Raw genomic sequence first — 11,077 nt, 5'->3', positions numbered from 1 at the left:
AACCCCATCTGCCTGACCCAGACGGGGCACTGCTGTCCCCCGCCCCGGGAAACCCACCCTGCCGTAGACGGCGAGTCCCCCACTTCCCGGCCTGGCCCTGTGCATGTGCCTTTTTCCTCCTGACGGCGAACGGTGGACAGTGGACAGTGGACAGTGGACGGGGACGGTGGATGAGCAGACTTCATTCTACACGCTCATCCAGCCCAAACCACAGGACCGGTTTCAGAGCCCCTGAGACTTATGCACATTTTACCACCCTCCCTCCCAGCGTCCCACAGGACACTATGTCTATATTTGTTCCGGGTCCGCCAGTTCGGTCGGGGACTGACATTCAGATGGAACACAAGTTCTCCGGCTATGCTCGCTGGCCTGGCTTCTACGTCTGCAAAACAAAACTCAGTGTAAAGATACCTCCTTGAGAAGGTGTTCTCTGCCTTTTGGGGGAGTGAGCGTCTCCCAGTGTCTGGCCTTCCCTCCCTTTTGAATTTTGGACTTGGCTCTTATTCTTCTGTCCTGTGCAGCAACCCGCCCCCCCCTACCCACACACACGCACACGCACAAAGGCTCCTGCCCATCCCACCTGAGCTGCACCTCATGCCCCTGACCAACCTGGGCTCCACCTGTCCACTGCCAAGACACAAGGCCAGGCCTGCTTATTCAAGAAGACACCATCAAGTCTACAGCCATGACGCCCTGAACAAGTCCGATCCCGTTTGATCTCGGAAGCTAAGCAGGGTCGGGCCTGGTTAGTACTTGGATGGGAGACCACCTAGGAAGACCAGGTGCTGTAGGCATAAATAAATAAATAAATAAAGTAAAAAATAAAAGGGATTATAAGCTGACAAGGTCCTTACAATCTGTGAGGTTAACTAAGGGTTGCCTTGCCTAAAAAAAAAAAATGGCATCGAAACTACGGCGGGGTTTAAGACGCTCGAACTGACAGTTCCGTCCCTTAAATAATTGACAGACGGGTTTCCTAGGCCTGGAGAGTGACAGGTTTACTACTTCTGACAAACTCACACTGGGAATTAATGACAGAAAATGTTACCCTCCCAGAGACGTTTGTTTTTTAAAAGCCTTATTATGACGTCACTGACAAATGGAGAACCCTGACTGTCATCTCCCCGACATCGCCCTGTACCTAACTATGCTCACCGGTCCTTCAAAACCTGCAGCGGAATGCTTCCGCCAGCATCAAAATAATTAGAAACAGCTTTTGGAGGATCAGAGCCCATTTCTAAACAGTGGCAAGCAGAACCGCGTGCTTGCCTCTCTTCAACTTACCTTTAAGCAACCCGATAAGCCGCCTGAGTGAGTTAGCTGCACGGCCTCCTTTTCTGCTCAACCAGGGACAGACAGCCTTAGCTGAATCTGTCGGCCTGTCATTAAAAAGAAGAGCTTAATACCAAGTGAGCCGAATCGGACGTCCACGGTGCCTTTGTCGGCAGCACAAAAAACTAAAACTAGAACAAAACAGAGATTAGCACAGCCCCAGCCAAGGATGAGATGCAGATTTGTGAAGTGTCCCATATTAACACAAAAAAATGTATCAAGCAAAGCTTCTCCAATTTTAAATGGATAAAACTGAATAACCCCATTCGACACTTTATATGACTGGGGGGTCGGAGGGGTTGTTGTTTAAACCATGATATTGTCTACAGCTAAATTATACTTCGAGACACTAAACAAAATCGGATCCATTTCAGGGGTCAGGTTTTAATATGATTATGGTCGAGGGGTAAATCATAACATTTGCCCTAATATTTATAGAATAAAATCGACTCTTCTATGCTGACAACACAGAACTCAGGAGTCTGTCTGGTCAAATATTTAATGAGAGGTCTCAATAGGGTCTAAGCCCTTATTGAAAAGTCTGACCCTTCCCGTAGGTACTTTTATTTTGGCTAAAACTTACATTAGGCTCCTGAATTTACAAACAAAATGTTTATTCCGGTGGCTACGGTTTGGAATCCTAAGCATGCGAGTATTAGAGCCGAGGGTAACAGCATTGCAGACACTTGGTTTATCACGGGTTTAAGAGAAGCAGAGGAACTAGTTTATTTTTGTACCCGAACTAGTAGCCAAGGAACCCTTCCCTCCTAATACTGCACGGCAAGTAATAATACTAATGTCACGAAGGTCCACGGAACACACTTGGACCTTGGTGACATTAGTATTATTACTAACGTCCAGACCAAATCGCTTGTTTTACCTGGCCATATAACCTGATGTGTTTTCCTTTTGTTTTTGGCTTCCAGATCCTTAAAGCTGTATTTATTTTAAATTCTCAGTAAGTCACTTATTTGAGTTGACTAGCATATATTTCTCTTTATTCTTTCCGATGTTTATAAAGATGCTGTCTGTTTGCAAAATTAATGCACGCTTCTTGCAGAAAAGTCGCAAATTTAAGAAAATACAAAGAAGAAAATACAAACCTTCCATAATTTTAACACTCAGAGATAATCATTGTTAAAATTTTGTTGGCTTTACTTTCAATCTGGCTTTTAGATTACGTCTATATTTAGCTTGTTTAATAAATTGGAACTCTATCTTATATAAACTTGTAAGCTGACTTTTCCAATGAACATTAAATATTTTCCCCCATGACAACTAGATATACCTTCAAAACATGACCTCTATAATATTGTATGGCAACTATAATAAAATAAATTATTTAAAAAAAAAAGACAAATAAGCAAACACATGATCTCCAGCAGCACTAACTGTGCAACAGTCTATTATATATATACCTTCTATCTATATACCTTCATGGACTTAATTATTGTTAGACATTTAATTTTTCAATTTTAACCATCATACATTATAATGTAATAGATATAAATTTTTTCAAAGACATGATTTATAATGTCGACTTGTTTTCCAGAAATTTTTGCCAATACGCCCCTACCAACCGTGGGTAAGACTAGGAATATCAACACACCGTCATCTGTATTGAATAATGCAGGGTTGTTGTTTTTGTTTTTGTTTTTCCGGTAGGTAGAAAGTAGCATCTCATTTCAATTTGCATAAATTCGATTGCTAATTAAATAATACGTTTCATTTGTTCATTTCCAGTTTGTATTTCTTCTGTTCTGTTTTCTTATATTGAAGTGTTCACATTCATTTCATTGATTTAAAAGATAGTAATAATTATAATAGTTTCTCCTTCAATATTGTGCATATATTTTCATTTATTTATTGTTAGTTTTTTAATTTTTATAGACAAATCTATTTTGTGTGTGTGTGTGTGTGTGTGTGTGTGGTTTCTTCCATTGTTTATACCATCCTTCCCTATTCCAAGGTCACTAGCTTTCCTATCTTTTTGATTCTTTGTTTATAATATCATTTCTTTGCATATAATATCATTTCTCCACTAATTTGTAATACGTCCACTATCTTACATCGAGTTCTCGCAAAAGCATGTATTGGCTTTCTATGCCATCGATCTATTTTTGATCTCTTCTATTCCATTTGTCTATCTGGATCTAACAGCACCATGTTTTAAATGCTGCACCTTCACGATAATTTCCTACATCCAATAACTCAAGTCTTTCTTCTAAAAAAAATTTTTTTTTTTTCCAGAAACACTGTAGCTATTCCTGGATCTTTTATTCTTTCATGTGAATTTTGGGAACAATCTGTGACATCCCACCAAAAATTTTGTTGGAGTTTTTATTGGAATGGCATTGGATTTAGGGATGAATTTGTGTAGAATTTACATCTCTTTGATATTGTTCTCTACATTTGTGAAACCTGGTCTATTTCTCTATTTATTTAGGTCTTCCATGTCTAGCAATAATGTTTTAAAATTGATTTCAGAAAGTTCTTCCACATTTTTGTTCATTTTAATCTGAAGTATCTTATAATTTTGTGTTTTGTTTGTTTTTTGTTTTTTTTTTTACTCCAATGATGGTATTAAAGATTTTCTCATACAGAAAAACTTTAAAATATCACTCTTAAAAGGGTGTCTGTTTATGTCTTGGCCAGAAACACTTTTTTACAGAATGAAAAATATTTTTAAATGAAAGGGAGCTCTGCTTATCTTTAAATAAAAGGCTATTTACTATCTTCTGTCACCATAAATACGTTTTAATTGATGGAAAGCAAAGCAAGTTCAATCCAGTTCACCTATAAGATAACCAGAGTTGGAATCCAATTTGAGCTGGGCCGGGAAAGAAGCAGCCTCGGGTGACTGAGAGATAATCGGATCAGGCGCCAGCCCCTTCAAACACTCTCCGAGGACGAGGACGAGGCTCTGACCCTTCAGAGCAGGCAGTGCTGGGGCCAGTCTCAGCCCCCAGCCCAGACGTAGCCACTGTCATCATCAGAGAGTGTGTGTCCTTCTAGAAGGAGGGTGTGTTCATACACGTCTGTCTGTGCTCACACATTTGTACGGCCGGGAGCATGGAGTGCTGTGAGTGTGATGTATGCCCGCTTTATGCCGATGGCATCACTCGTCCTGGATGGTGTCACTCGCAATGCTTTGGACATCTTTCTGGGGAATCCCCATGGGTCCAGCTCCATCTTCATCGCTGCCGGATGGTGTGCCACAGGCTGGCAGGATGGGAACTGACTTAACTCCCGCCATGATTGATAGGCATCTAGGTTGTTTCACTATTGCCTTGTGATAGATACATCTGGGGAGCATTCTCTCCCTTTGCACGCCCTTGTGAAATGTTTCACTATTGCCTTGTGATAGCAATCTTTTAAGATAAAGTCGAAAGGTATTCGCTGGCATCTGAGGCTCTCTTCTGTCCTCTACCTGTCTCTGCAGTCCCGCCCCACCGGATATGTACCCTTCCCCAGATAATACACTCCAGGCAAACTCGTCTAGCACGATCTTCTGGCCTCAAAACCTTGATGCACGTCGATCCTTCCACCCGGAAGCCTCACTTTTCCTCTCCCTGTCTTTCTAAATGTGCCCTCTCATATCCCCACTGTTCTGTGAAGACTTCCCTCTTCCCTGGTCTCCCGGCTTATAATAACCTCTTTTTCTTCTAAGTATCTATTACATTCCATACCATTCATTTGATATTTGTACATTCTCTTGTATTAAATGTCATGAGATTGACACTCTAGATGACTCCACCTAGAAGTTAAATACTTGAAGTCGGAGAAAATCTCTTGCCTTTTAACTGACCTCCCTGCTCTGTTTTCTTTCCTCTTTGATGGCCTCTCCCCGACATGCCTACAGATCTGACCGCGTAATTCCTTGGCTTGCAGACGGATGGTGGTGGTGGTGATATCATCCTCAATAGCTCCCTCGTAAGTGAGGTCACCCGTCTTCCTCCGATCATGTGGTAGCAATGAAGAGTGTCTTAGAAAAAGATTCCTGATGGAGGAGAGAATGGTGTCGCCTCAAGCATTTTCATAAACTTGCCGAAATCGAGGGAAAGAGCCATGCTCGTCACAAAACGAAATGCCCCTCTTTAAAGGGAGAGTGATCATGCCAATCACCACGAATCAGAGAATCTGGGAATGACCGAAAGAGGTTTTCTAAGGAACCATCACACAGCTGCTCAGCTGTGTTTCACCTTCAAAGCCACATCATAGGCTCTATGTATCAGCCCGCATGGGCTTCCTTTATATTCCCAGTAAAACAGAAGCAACCCCGTTTCTGCTACTGTTGTAACTCGCACTTCAAACCGAGAAGGAAAGAAAACGAACTTCTCCCCAGCCATCCTTCCTGGTTCCTTGCTCCCCAAACGAGGGTCACCCTCAAGGAACTTGAATCTTCTGTGTGAATCACATGTCTGGCCTTGGAGATGTAATTTCCCGGCCATATTTGAATCCATATTTACATAGCCTTTATGAGCGCACGGATGCAAACTCTATTTTGAGGATCCGACGAGCTCAGAAGGAAAGTACAAAGTTTAATTCTAAGTAAATACATCTGGGGAGCATTCTCTCCCTTTGCACGCCCAGGAGTTTCATCCAGCTCAGGGTGAGCCGTCCCTCTGCCCTGGGAGGGTGAATTTCCCACCTCACCTCATTACAGACAAACACGTGTTTCCTGGGAGGGATGTTCCAAGACTTTCTAATTTACCTCTCTGTCTCCAGCGTGAATGAGTCTTTGCAGGTTTCCAAGAAAAGAGTCATATGCTGCCTGCGAGAGTGTCCCACACCCTCCGCCACCCCATCCTGCTTTCGCCATCTTTAATCGAGTACTTGGACTGTGGACACTGATTCTTATGTGACTACGTGATGGGCTAGGAAGTGAGTGGCCTCAGCTACAATTGCCAGTTCACCTTGCAATTGCTCCTTGTGACCCTGCACGTCAAGTTGCCTATGAGCAGGCCGGTAGGGCGGGTCTGAAGGCCGTCAGCGGCCTCAGTGCAATGGCCTGGAGTCCACTGCCCGCAGGTGGGGCCTCATCCCTGCTCCCAAGGACTCTCCACCTTTTGAACTAGGCACCCACGATGCCCGGGACAATCTCCCTTGCCTCAAATCAACTGACTGTAGACTTTCTGCATGTCTTTGACATACCTTGCAACACCCAGATGAGTGTGTGACTGAATAACTGGGGATTGTAGCCTCGCCAAAGGAACACACCGGACTGACCCTCGCATGAACGTTTGTCCTCTCCCAGCCCGAGGCGTGTGTGATGATGCTCCCCCATGTTCACCGTGGCATTATTTGCAAAAGCTAAGATCTGGAAGTGACCGAAGTGTCCAGCAATGGATGCGTGGATGAAGAAGAGGTGGTACGAATATGCAATGGAGCATCACTCGGCTATAAAAAAGAACAGAATCTTACCATTTGCAACCATAGGGATGGACATCAAGGGTATTAAACTAAATGAAATAAGTCAGACACAGAAAAACAAATAGATTCAGAGAAGAGATTAGTGGTCGTAAGAGGCAAGGGGTGGGGCATGGACAAAATAGGCGAACGTGTTTTTTGTTTAAACAAGTTAAATTAAAAATTTTTTTATATGTGGCCCCCAATGTATAGTAACCACATATTTTTTTGAAAGGGGCTGGGAGGTGACAAGCGTCCAGAGATTGTTAGATTTCCCTCCAGGATCGGTGACCTCAGAGTTGGGGCAACGACTTATTGCTTCCCGATTTTCAGAACCGGGACATTTATAGAAGCTCATTACGAATGAGCTTTGGTTTCCATTTACAAAGTATTCTCAAGAGAAAGGAAATTATAAAATGTCCAAAAATAAACAAAGAAAGAATGCTTCGGGAAGTTACAGGCTTGTCACCATGGCCTGTCATCAAATCATAGGTGCTAAATATAAACAAGGATATGCAAATCCCTGAAGAGAAGTCTTCAAGGTCAAAGGCCTTTATGGTACTTCAAATTATATAAAGAAGTACACTGGGTTTCCCAAGCCTTGAGCTGTGAAGAGAGCCTGTGTAGCTTGCAGGACACTGAGTTTAATCCAGAAATCGTTCGATAAGTGTTCGTTCCCTTTCACAGACCAAGGAGATCTAGGGAAGGCGAGAAGTAATCTATAGCATAGCCCAGACACAGACTGACTTCTCCCTACGGGCGCAAAGAGCCTATTCGCTGTGCTTTCCTGGTGAACTCAGATGATCACAGTTTCAGCCACTGTGATTAGTCATCCCGTGAATTTCATAATCGCTGTGCGATTGGCACGAACCTTACGCGAGCCCCTTTTCCCCTGGACTCCAGTTTGTTGCTGGGATTAAATAGACTTCCCCTCTCCGGGGAAAATGGAATCCACTTTCCCTTGGCTCGCCCTGACTGCGGGTGGGCGTTTCCCAGGAGTTTGCTCTTCCTCACCGAGCTGTCCAAGCAGAAGCACACAGGTTGTCCTCGAGGATGCAAAGCTTCTCTCTTGCAGTGGGAGCCAGGCAAAGGTAACGGAGAAGGTGTTTAACGCCCAGCGAGTTGGGAGAGGTGGTCACCTGACGGTGCTGTGTGTCTCCCCAGCAGTTATAAAGCACCCTGCAGTTCAGGCGCATCCTCTCCGGCTTGGACTCTGAGGCTAGAAGGACAATTCAATCAAGAAATAAAAGAGCAAATATAACGAAATAATATCTGTGCATGTCTATTCTTTCCCTAAGTAATTTCATCTGGTCTCATGGCTTTAATTAAATACTACTTTAAAAATGACTCTAAAATGTATATTTAAGTACTAACTATCCTCTGGGAAGAAATCGTAATATCCAACTGCTTGCATGTTGGATATTTACTAGAATGTCAAGAAATTTTTTTAAACAGAAGTAGCTTGGCCTCCTTGAGTTTCTAGGAAAACTAAGAATTCAATCACTTCCTTAAAGCCTCTCAAATTACTCAAATCAGAGCTACCCGGACTCCCCAAGGTGAGTAAAACAGCTTTCGAACAAACCACAAAGAAATCTGGTTCCAAAATAGGGCTTATGAACATGGAGCTGTTGGTGATAATATCCGATTATGATAACATCAGTATCTCTTTCATTTAAACCCTCTCCTGAAAGGTCATCGATCAAACAGGTCCTCCTTAAGTGGCAGACGAATGACTGAAAACTGCCTTGTTCAATTTCTTTTCTCCAGGTTTGACGTTCTCTGTGTGGTTTGCTGGGCCAGTGACCTTAAGATGCTTGTCTTAGCTCAGGATTCTCCAGATGCAGATTCAATAAAATGTTTAGGTAGGAGAGATTTATTTTAAGGAGTTAAAATTTAGGAATTAGGGTGAAGGATTTATTTCAAGGAATTGTGGGGGCTGGCAAGTCCAATATGTGCAGAGTGGGCTGGCAGGCTGGAGACCCAGGAAGAGTTGGTGTTGCAGCTAGTGTCCAGTCTGCCTGGAGGCAGAACTCCCTCTTTCTCGGGAGACTCGTCTATTTCCTCTTAAGTCCTTCAACTGCTTGAATGAGGCCCACCCACTCGAAGTCGATTGATATAATCCTAATCACATCTAAAAAAAATTCTTTCCCAGCAACATCTAGGTTGGTGTTTGACCAAAAGCTGGGTCGCGTGGCCCAGCCAAAGTGACACATACAGTGTCAATAGCAAGTTCCAGAGTTTTCTAGAAGCCAAAGTTTGTTTCAGAAGTAAGATGGTACTGCCGGGCTGAGGCCAGCTGTTTGCTTCCCTGTGGCATGCTTTTCGTTGCTTGCTGAAGCGGAGCTGATCACTGCCCCTTGGCATGGGATCGGGTTCCCAGCTGGGGTCAGACCCAGCGCCTGGGAAAGGTGGAGGCATCAGGGCTCAGCCCACAGCCTGGCTCCTCGAGTCTAAAACCAACCCAATCCCACCCTGCAGGGACAGACAGGCGAAGAAAGATGCTCTAAGCCACACACGGGTGGTGATGAGCTTCCCTAGGCATTCTGGGAGAAGAGCTGGTGGCGACTGCGAATCCCAACAGCCTAGAACTGCCTAGACTAGTGGGGCTTCCGGTCACTCACTCTCCACAGGGGCAGTGCCACTGTCACTGCAGATGAGCCAGCTCCTGCCACTCTCTGAGATGGCATCAAGACCACGTAACTCACCACAGAGGCGTGCAGAACAATCGACAGAGCCTGGCATTTGCTGACCTGAACTGGAACTTCTCCTGCAGAGATCACGGCTGCTTGGCGCCTAAACTGGGCCTCTGGGCACTGGAGGCTGACAACACGGGTGCCAGCCGGGTCCCGCTGGCCCTCGTCGCCTCTATGGATCCAGAAGCCCCGCATCCAAAGCTCCAGAGTTTTGTCACCACTTCCTGCTCATTCTCGCTCGAGGCATGGCCGCCGGCGAGGCACGGGGCCCGCGGGAGCCGAACCCCCGCATTTACGGAGATCTGCGAAAGATAGACATCTGAGCTCTTCCCACCGGTCCTCGCTCCTCTACGGGCCAGAGATTCACCCATGGGCGGGGCCGGGAGACAGGCAGAGTGACAACACACTGCACTATCCTTCCAACGATAAGGTTCTGGTATCACACCGACCCATGCACACCTGGCTCCTGCTTCTCTGCAAGGAAGCAGCCCCACACACGCCTCCTCCCTTTTGGTCTTCCTGGTCAGTTAGCTGGCCGTGCCCAGTCAGGTCCCACTGCTGGACACCATGTAGGCTCCAGCTGGAGGCACTGACATGTGTGTTCCTCTGCCCTGGTGCACTGCCTTGCGCACTCACACACACACACACACACACACACACACAACCAGCTACAGTGAAACAAACAAACAAAAAAACAGAGAAATCATTTGAAATGTGATGACTTTGGGGCCATCACAATTTAATATGTTTTTGTAGGATGAATCTACATCCCCGTTTATGAAAATCTCGGTACAAATGTCAATGAAACTGACACTTCACCAGAAGCCAGCACATGGCAAGGAGGTGTGATTTGCTGCTGGTGAGTGTGCACTTCAGGTCGTGTGCCGCGCAGTGTCCCTGGCTCGTGCTGACTCATGCACACTCACACACCCCTCCCTTCTGTCGACAGAGCAGCCCTTTGCCAGGGGTGGTTATGACACATTTGTCCTTTAGTCCGCAGATTTGAGCTGCAAGAGCAAAGCACCCACTCTAATTAAATACAATAAAACTACCACCTAAGTCCTTAAAAAGGAAGGTAAAAGTTCTCAGACCATAAAGCGTTAGAGTAAGAAATCCTGATGTGTGTGCATTTACACTAGGGCAAAGGGACACGCTACAAGGACGACAGGCCTTCCAGCTGGAGCCTCGCTGTGTCCAAACTAGAACCTTTAAGATGTCCTGTCACAGGTAGTCCGGGGCCCTTGACCTTGGCCACTCATTCGGACCACCTGAGGAAGCCGTCCAACCTGAGCTCACGCCAGACCATGCTGGCCCAGGGGTCATCAAACCCGCTGGTTCCCAAGAATCACCGAGGGCGCTTTATAAAAACCGGCTTCCGGGACTTAATCTGGGTGCGGGGTCCAGGGACTTTTTTAAACTCCCAGGAGTTTCTGTGACCAGTCAGGTGTGGGGACCACTGATCTCAGTTCAGACACTGCCTGAGGCCACAGAGATGTCACAGTCATTTGTAAGGAAAAATCTTGCAAGTTGCAAGCATCGATGCTACATTCAAAGGCGTTGAAGGGAGATGGTGAGATCTTTTAAAATATTTGTAGACTTGTCTTTCATTTCTCCAAGACAGTTGAGACACAGAGGCACCTAGT

The 11,077-nt window shown here is 45.2% G+C and overlaps 2 non-coding genes across 2 annotated transcripts; both read left to right on the top strand.

The window, feature by feature from the left end:
- The first annotated feature begins 675 nt into the window (after positions 1–675).
- Positions 676–794, top strand: LOC120610734 (5S ribosomal RNA). Its single transcript, XR_005654990.1, has one exon. It is a non-coding gene; the product is annotated as a 5S ribosomal RNA (ribosomal RNA).
- Positions 795–1,431: 637 nt separating this feature from the next.
- Positions 1,432–1,536, top strand: LOC120610739 (U6 spliceosomal RNA). Its single transcript, XR_005654993.1, has one exon. It is a non-coding gene; the product is annotated as a U6 spliceosomal RNA (small nuclear RNA).
- Positions 1,537–11,077: the final 9,541 nt, after the last annotated feature.

This window comes from Pteropus medius, unplaced genomic scaffold, assembly GCF_902729225.1.
Source record: "Pteropus medius unplaced genomic scaffold, Ma_sr-lr_union100, whole genome shotgun sequence".
Lineage (NCBI taxonomy): Eukaryota > Metazoa > Chordata > Mammalia > Chiroptera > Pteropodidae > Pteropus > Pteropus medius.
The sequence above is the reverse complement of the archived record's forward strand: the minus strand, read 5'-3'. Positions and strand labels throughout refer to the sequence as shown.